Genomic DNA, 8,941 nt, shown 5'->3' with positions numbered 1-8,941 from the left:
AGACAATGGCCGACACCCTGTTTCGTGGCAACTGATGGCCTGGCCCTTCCCCCCTGCAAGGTGGAAGCTGTGTGAGCTGTGTGTCCTGAAGACAGGCTGCTCACAGGAAGGCGACTGCCCCAGAGTCCTGACTGGCTTCATGGGGAGCAGTTCCAGAGCATCGCCCAGGGACTCCGTGACACCTGTCCTGGGAGCAGAGCTGCAGCAACCGGAGCCAGAGGGGCCAGAGAAGCAGCCCAGGGAGCTGGAGGCAGAGCAGCAGCTGTGCTGAGGCAGAGTGAAGCTGGGGCTGGAGCAGTCCGGAGCCGGGTGCAGTGAGCAGCTGGGGAGAGCGAGGTGGGACCCTGGGCAGTGGGCCCAGCACAGGGAGACGCCTCAGCCAGGAGGCTCTGCAGGCCAGACTTGAAGGGGGATTGGTAACCCCGACAGTCCTCAGGGGAGTGGGGGAGGGCCTGGGACGGAGCAGGGGTTGGGAAGAGGCGGGGTGGGGCAGATAAGGGGTGGGGATTTGGGGAAGGGGTGGGGTGGGGTGGGGGCTCTGGAGAGGACGTGGAGCAGTGGCTGGAGCAGCACCCAGCTGCACAGGGCTCCAGGAAATTTGCAGCTGCGTACTTTGTGTAGGGGTAAGGATGGCCCTGGTGGTGACGCTAGGATTGAAGGATTATCTAGTGCGATAGTGAATTGTAAAACACAAACAAACCCAGTTAGCTTAAATTAGAGCTGCCTGTTATTAAAGGCTGATTTCCCCACATCAGTTCCAAAAGTTCTTCTAGAAACGCCCTGGGTTCCCTCACGCCTCGGTGGGAAGTAAAGGGAATTGTCCAGTGCTGCCCTTGGCTCCAGGCTGATTTTTCCTGGGAGGGGACGTGGAACTGATTTGTTTGCTGTTGAGAAGGGAGCCAGGCCAGGTCTCAGGGAACGAGAACTCCCAGCATCTTCCCAGCCCAAGCCAGGCTGCTGCCCTGTCCCAGCCTCTGTCCCCCTGGGGGCCCTGCATGTCTGACTCGAGAGCATGCGGGGAGCAGCCGCTGACGCAGAGGACAGCCTGGGCTGGGCAAGTGCTAGGAGCTCAGCGCCAGAGGCCTATACTGCCTCCCTCCCCAGCAGCAAACAATCAGTCCTCACCCGCACCCTGGGACAGCAGCCTGGAGTTAAGGGCAGCACCCAGTGGGGGTTTCTCTTTTTGCCCCCACTGGGGTGAGCAGGGATCTGGGGGTGTTTCTAGCAGAGGACTTGGCACTGAATTGGGGAACCAGCTTTTAATAACAGGCAGCTCACGTTCAGACAAATCTTGTGGCAAATTTATTTATAACATAAAAGAATTCATAAGTAAACGGGCAGGAATTATTGGAACTCTTTTCTCTTAGTGTTCCCGGCCATAGAAAGAAATGGCTTTTTGGCTTTTCATGATATGGGAATCAGATTCGTTTGCTGTTCAGAATCAATGTACACACAAGCCTGTTGTGTTTCATTTCTTAGGTTACAGCACCATCATGTGTCCATTTCCTTCCCCTCCTTTGGCACCTTAGAGACTAACCAATTTATTTGAGCATAAGCTTTCGTGAGCTACAGCTCACTTCATCGGATGCATACTGTGGAAAGTGTAGAAGATCTTTTTATAGACACAAAGCATGAAACACCCCCCCACACACAAACCCACTCTCCTGCTGGTAATAGCTTATCTCCTTACAATGTGTACGATAATCAAGTTGGGCCATTTCCAGCACAAATCCAGGTTTTCTCCCCTCCGGGCCCGACACACAAACCCACTCTCCTGCTGGTAATAGCTTATCTCCTCCCCCCACCCCACTGTCCTGCTGGTAATAGCTTATCTAAAGTGATCACTCTCCTTACAATGTGTATGATAATCAAGTTGGGCCATTTCCAGCACAAATCCAGGTTTTCTCCCCCCCCACACACAAACCCACTCTCCTGCTGGTAATAGCTTATCTAAAGTGACCACTCTCCTTACAATCTGTATGATAATCAAGGTGGGCCATTTCCATTACAAATCCAGGGTTTAACAAGAACGTCTGGAGGGGGGCGGGGGTAGGAAAAATCAGGGGGAAATAGGTTAGCCACTCCCAGTCTCTATTCAAGCCTAAGTTAATTATATCCAATTTGCAAATAAATTCCAATTCAACAGTCTCTTTGAATTGAATACACATTGTAAGGTAGATAAGCTATTACCAGCAGGAGAGTGGGTTGGGGAGGAGGGAAGAAAACCTGGATTTGTGCTGGAAATGGTCCAACTTGATTATCATACACATTGTAAGGAGATAAGCTATTTCCAACAGGAGAGTGGGTTTGTGTGTGGGGGGCGGGGGGAGAAAACCTGGATTTGTGCGGGAAATGGCCCAACTTGATTATCATACACATTTTAAGGAGTCTCTACGTAAAAGAATAAATGGACACAAATCAGATGTCAAGAATTATAACATTCATAAACCAGTCGGAGAACACTTCAATCTCTCTGGTCACACGATTACAGACATAAAAGTTGTGATATTACAACAAAAAAACTTCAAATCCCGACTCCAGCGAGAGACTGTTGAATTGGAATTCATTTGCAAATTGGATACAATTAATTTAGGCTTGAATAGAGACTGGGAGTGGCTAAGTTATTATACAAGGTAACCTATTTCCCCTTGTTTTTTCCTCCCCCCTCCCCCCCAGACGTTCTTGTTACTTGCACGGCTGTTACTCTGAAACCTTTCCCTCCTTTCTGTGCAAAGCGCTGGTATTTTGCACAGTAAAGGTATTTCCTGAGGAGGGAAAGGGAGCTGCATTCACTTAATGAGCAATCACTAGAAAATAAACATCAGAACAGCCACGCTATGTCAGACCAATGGTCTAGCTAACCAGTATCCTGTCTTCTGACAGCGGCCAATGCTAGGTACCTCTGAGGGAATGAACAGAACAGGGACTCATCAAATAATCCATCCCCTGTTGCCCATTCCCAGCTTCTGGTGACAGATTAAACCCATTAGATGAGGCCTCCATCCCTCACAGAAATCATCTCCCTTCTTCAGTTAAGGGACATCCTGGATCTTTCCTTATCCCTGAAGAGACCAAGGGTTGGAATCTGCTGTCTCCAGCCACTGTACATAGCAGGAACGAACAGAAAGAGTTCCTTTAGAAGGAGCTGTCTCCTTCCTTCGCAGGTTAGATTTTTCTTCCTCCCACACTTTTCATCACGCTTGGAGCCTGACTCAGTTCAGAGCTGAAATGCTGCCTCTTTGAACACATTCAAGAAACTGTCTGTGCTATGGACAGAAATGGGATTCAGACCCCCTTCTCTACAGGAAGCTATAGCTTGAATACATTGAAATACATTGTGCGACCCTCTGGGTAGGTGGGAAAAGAGAAGCCAGCTCAGCACATGATGAAACTGGAGCCTAATTCCCCCGGGGAGAGGAAGACCTCTTTCTTCTCTTTGTCCTAAACAGCCCCCTTCCTTGGATAACCCTTTGCTGGGATCAGAATGGATGGGGAACAGCCATTTCTGAGGATTAATTTCACATCATATTTGGTGTTGATTCCTAGATTTTACAGCCAGACTAGATCATTATGTACATCCGGTCTGACCTCATTCGTAACAGAGTCCAGAGAATTTTCCCCAGTGACTCCTACATCCACCCCAACGTCTTCTGGTTGAATGAGCACGGTTCATTCAGAAAGTCATGAGGTTTGGATGTAAAAGGTGTGAAGTGATGGGAAAACTGGCCCTTCCTCCTAGTTTAAATTCTTTAACTCCTACAGCTAGACAATAATACTCAGCTCTTTACTGGCCATAAATGAAACCCAGGTCTCGCTAGGGTTGATCGAAGAGGTTTTTCTGTACCGTCAGCACGGTTGAGTGATCTAAGGCACAAGACTCTATATCTCAAGTCAGTGTTCTGGTCTCTGTAATGAGATGTCTGTTTAAATCACACTCCATTGGCTCATTTCGATCAGCTTCGTCACATGGAGACACAGTAGCTGGAGAAAGCCTAGTATGGCTGACAAAAATCTGTGTGCACGCATTCCCCAGTGGTTAGAATTTTGTGCTCTTACTCTAGATTCCCAGTTGGGGAAGGACTTTTTCTAACAAAAATTTACTTTCCATTCTTCACTTGCAAGTCAAACAAAAAATACAATATTTCCCCCACCCCAACTCCCCATCCTTCTTCATGCTGCTGGAAAACTCTGTACCTTAAAGCCCAGGCTCTACGCCCTTTTATAGAACTAGAAACTAGATCTGCTTTTCCCCCCGATTCATTGTATCTGGTTTCTCAGCTTTAGCTGTCCCGTTTGTCAACTCTGTGCAGGCAGGAAGCAGCCAAACGTGCAAAAGGTCCCTGGTTCAAAACCAGGCAGAAACAGTGCTGCTTTCTCTCTTGTAGCTCCTGTTGTCTTCTTTCCATCCAACTCCTTTCTCAAATACATCCATAGCTTCTATGCTTTCTTCCTCGTTGTTTTTTTTCCTTTCATGAAACTTGAAATTCCAAAGGAGAACGTTAGCCTGCATGTTGAGGGATGGAATAGACCATCATTTGGGAAATTGCCAGCTACATATCAAATCTGAGCATAGAAGAATCCCAACCCTTTGTCCTGCCTAGTGACCTCCCAGCCAGCAGTATTCCCCCTCGCTTTTGTTTATTTTGAGCTAACCACAAACAGCCTCGTGTACCCTTTCCATGTCGGAAAAATCTATTTCCTGATGACCACATTTCCCCTCCTTTCCTGGCTAGGCAGGGTTGTGATGTGAGGAATCAGAACATAATAATTGGAAATCGCTAGCGTAGTCACAGCGTAATCATTGTGGAGCTTAAACTTTGTTCTGTAATCCAGCTAATACCTGTTATGTGCCCATGTATTTTCTGTTCCTAGACCAAACACTGCCCTGTTGGATCCGAGTTCTCCGGAATTCTCAGTCGTTGTTTCTGGGGGGGATTGGCTCCAGGCCATTAACATGGATCAATATAAGGATAACTTCACAGCTGCTGGCTGTACAACATCACTTTTCCCTTTCTAAATAACGTTTTTCCCATAATATTTTTAAACACTCCACAACTTGCTCATCTTCAAACCATGTTAACACAAGCTCTGAGCTACAAATTTCCTTCCTGTTCCCTTGATTTTTTAGCACAGTAAATTGATATAAAAGAAACAGAAAACAAAACAATTTCCAATATTATACATTGAGGACAGGACTTTTTTTTTTTTTTTTAAGTTTTAATGTACCAGCTGAGCTAGCCAGGCTGTCTGCAGCACTTCTTCAAAGGCACAGTCCCAGTGTGAGTTGAGATTCCTTTTCTGACATTTGCCTTCTGTCTTCATTCCTTCACTCTCCAGCTAGCAAGCAGGGGCTATTACAAGGCTGGTTAGATGCTGATTTCTACATCAGAGAGCTGGGGTTGATTTACCAGCTGGTCAGAGAAACAAGCACGTGAGGGGGGAATTTAGTGTTCTCCCACCATGGGGAGATGCTCTTTGACTCACATAGTGGGGGAGAGTCAGAAAAAGCTTCTCAGCTCCCAGAGAGGCGGTAGACAAGTAGGTTCCCCTCAAGCCACACACACATTTTTGCAGGACATCAGACCTCCTGCAGAGAAGCTTCTCAAAGAATATGTGGCTCGAGGAATGTCAGAGAAGGGAATCACAGTTTGCCTTACGAGGTCGGTGAGGGAAACCTGTAGGTCCTTAGACCCCTCCAGCATCTGATGAAACCATTTGTGGGAAAGAGTCTGGGGTAGCCGAGCAGGACAAGGAGAGGACAGAAGGGCTTGCAACTGGTGTGCAATCCCCATGCTCCCAGTGGCCCAAAAGAAGCAGGGTTCAGCACTTTGTCAGCTTCCTGAGAGCGCAGCACTGACAAAATGAGAGCTACACTAAGGGGCAGCTAAAGCCATGAGACCTGTGAAAATGAATCAGCCTCCCATCAGGTGGCGTCAACTCCCCTCTCTGGGTTTCTATCCCAGAAATACTTTCAGCTCAATGATTTTTTCCCCTGACAGAGGCTCCAGATTATAAACAGAAGAAGAAGTGGAGAGGAGTGCACTGGGGTCAATGAAAGCAGAGGAAAATTGCTCCTCTGGTGATTTCTTTGTTTTGCTTCTGTGATGCTGATGGAGGAACTGGAAGCATAATTTGAGATTGTGAGACCATGTCATCCATTTTTTGGGCTCGGTTTGTGACACTGAGCACAGGGGATCCTTCACTCTCTCTTCTTGTCCCTTCAGGGCAATGGAGACTGGAGCAGTGTCATAAATATAAAGGGAAGGGTAAACCCCTTTGAAATCCCTCCTGGCCAGGGGAAAGCTCCTCTCACCTGTAAAGGGTTAAGAAGCTAAAGGTAACCTCGCTAGCACCTGACCAAAATGACCAAGGAGGAGACAAGATACTTTCAAAAGCTGGGAGGAGGGAGAGAAACAAAGGGTCTGTGTCTGTCTGTAGTCGTTTTGGCCGGGGACAGAACAGGAATGGAGTCTTAGAACTTTTAGTAAGTAATCTAGCTAGGTATGTGTTAGATTATGATTTCTTTAAATGGCTGAGAAAAGAATTGTGCTGAATAGAATAACTATGTCTGTCTGTGTATCTTTTTTGTAACTTAAGGTTTTGCCTAGAGGGGTTCTCTATGTTTTTGAATCTAATTACCCTGTAAGATATCTACCATCCTGATTTTACAGGGGGGATTTCTTTATTTCTATTTACTTCTATTTTTTATTAAAAGTCTTCTTGTAAAACACTGAATGCTTTTTCATTGTTCTCAGATCCAAGGGTTTGGGTCTGTGGTCACCTATGCAAATTGGTGAGGCTTTTTATCCAACATTTCCCAGGAAAGGGGGGGTGCAAGTGTTGGGAGGATTGTTCATTGTTCTTAAGATCCAAGGGTCTGGATCTGTAGTCACCTAGGCAAATTGGTGAGGCTTTTTACCAAACCTTGTCCAGGAAGTGGGGTGCAAGGTTTTGGGAAGTATTTTGGGGGGAAGGACGCGTCCAAACAGCTCTTCCCCAGTAACCAGTATTAGTTTGGTGGTGGTAGCGGCCAGTCCAAGGTGTAATATTTTGTACCTTGGGGAAGTTTTGACCTAAGCTGGTAAAGATAAGCTTAGGAGGTTTTTCATGCAGGTCCCCACATCTGTACCCTAGAGTTCAGAGTGGGGGAGGAACCGTGACAAGCAGCGTCTGAGATTGGCGAATTAGGAGCCTGAGAAAGGCAAAGCTGGTTGTCAGAAAGAAATGGCGCTACCTGGTCCTTTAAGTGGTGGGCTCTGGGGCTTTAACAGCTGAGTTGTGGGTTGGATTCCCACAGGGCAATGAAAGTTTTTAAACAAAAATCTCCATTCATTCCGCATTTGAAATTGGGAGCAAAAGAGGGCTCCTTGTCCTTATCAACACGGGAGAGAATGACTTTTTTCTTAGCAAATATTTTTAAAGGGCACTGACTCGAGCTGCAGATCTCATTTCATTTTTATTTACAATGGAATGATTCTTTCTAGTATAGACAGAAATTCTTCAGCTAGCCTTGGATTCCACAGGAATACTAGAAGCAATGGTGTCTAACTAATACCTGCCTTTTTTTCGGAGAACAGGAATATCTGAGTTTTCCATGGACATTTCCCGTCCAGCACCTTGGGCCTCATCCGACAATATAGGAAACCGACATGCAGTCAAATACATGGAAAGTTTCTCAGCAAAGGGTTCACTGAGCAGGCCAGGGGAAAACTTTTGCCAGAACACTTGGTTATAATATCCCACCCTGACCTTAAATGGAAAGCAAGGAGATGACTCTCAGAGCACACAACCAGAGTAGGTAGGGCACCCACTTACGACTCAAAACCACCGATTATGAGTCTCACATTCTACATTGTCAATGTAAAGCTAGGCTCGCTGCTGGCCCATTAAAGGTATCCACACTCGCAAGGTCTATCCCAGGAACCGTGTATAATGCATTTTTCTCCAAGATAGCACAGAGACAATGGTTGACTCAAATCCTAGCAAAGGAGCTTTCTAGAAAGTTGGAAGAAACTGTGAAAGAGGGGAAGAGACATCATGACTTGGCCTCGCTCCCCCACAACTCAACACCTGGAAACAAATCAGGAGGACAAAGACTGAACTGAAATAATTCAGAGATCAGAAGAGAATAATAATAATTCACTCAAATCATAGTCCCCAAACAGACTAGTATTGGTTTTTCAGAAGAAAATTTCAGTTTGGGGGATTTTTTTTTCCCAGTCAGACCTTGCCAAGGGAAGCAGAGAGAAAATGTTTGAGTTGCCTCCTTCAGAACAGCTTGGCCTGGACACTCTAGCTGTGGGTCACTGTCGTGGCCTTGCTGTGGATGGGGGCATTTTAATAATTTGGGGCGGTCCCAGGGTGTTTGGGGGAGATTATGAGGATATTACCTTTTGAGATAAGATATAGAGAGCTAGACAATTCTTTCAGCACCACATTTCATTTGAAGCGGGGGATCTGAGTACCTGAGAAGGTTTTTGTTTGCAGGAAGCACCATGGTTTGGTCTGTCATTGTGCCAAAGGGGGATATGGTTGTTTGTAAATGAAGAGAGAAGACTGAACGCCTTCGATGAGGATGGGATTCGAACCCATGCGTGCAGAGCACAATGGATTAGCAGTCCATCACCTTAACCACTCGGCCACCTCATCTGAGCTGTCAGAGAAAGGAGAGGAGGAGAAATCTAAGGCCAGCAGAGATAGGGCCAATAAGGAGTTTTTAAATACTAAGCGTAAGCAGGGTCTGAATGAGCTCCCCCCTCACATCTAGTGAGGAGCTGTGGGGAAAGACTTCAGGAACAGACCGTTTGCATAGACACGCCTACTCTGCCTAGGTACACAGCGTGATGGAGCCGCTTTGCCAGAATGACCCGTTTTGGCTGGTGTCAGGTTACAAATCACTTTAGCATTCAGTGAAATGAAATATTATCCTTCCTGTATGAGT

General features: G+C 46.6%; 1 non-coding gene across 1 annotated transcript; it reads right to left on the bottom strand.

The window, feature by feature from the left end:
- Positions 1-8,567: 8,567 nt before the first annotated feature.
- On the bottom strand, positions 8,568-8,649 carry TRNAS-GCU (transfer RNA serine (anticodon GCU)). The gene has a single exon. It is a non-coding gene; the product is annotated as a tRNA-Ser (tRNA).
- Positions 8,650-8,941: the final 292 nt, after the last annotated feature.

This window comes from Lepidochelys kempii, chromosome 28, assembly GCF_965140285.1.
Source record: "Lepidochelys kempii isolate rLepKem1 chromosome 28, rLepKem1.hap1, whole genome shotgun sequence".
Taxonomy (NCBI): domain Eukaryota; kingdom Metazoa; phylum Chordata; order Testudines; family Cheloniidae; genus Lepidochelys; species Lepidochelys kempii.
This window is presented reverse-complemented; position numbering and strand designations above follow the sequence as displayed.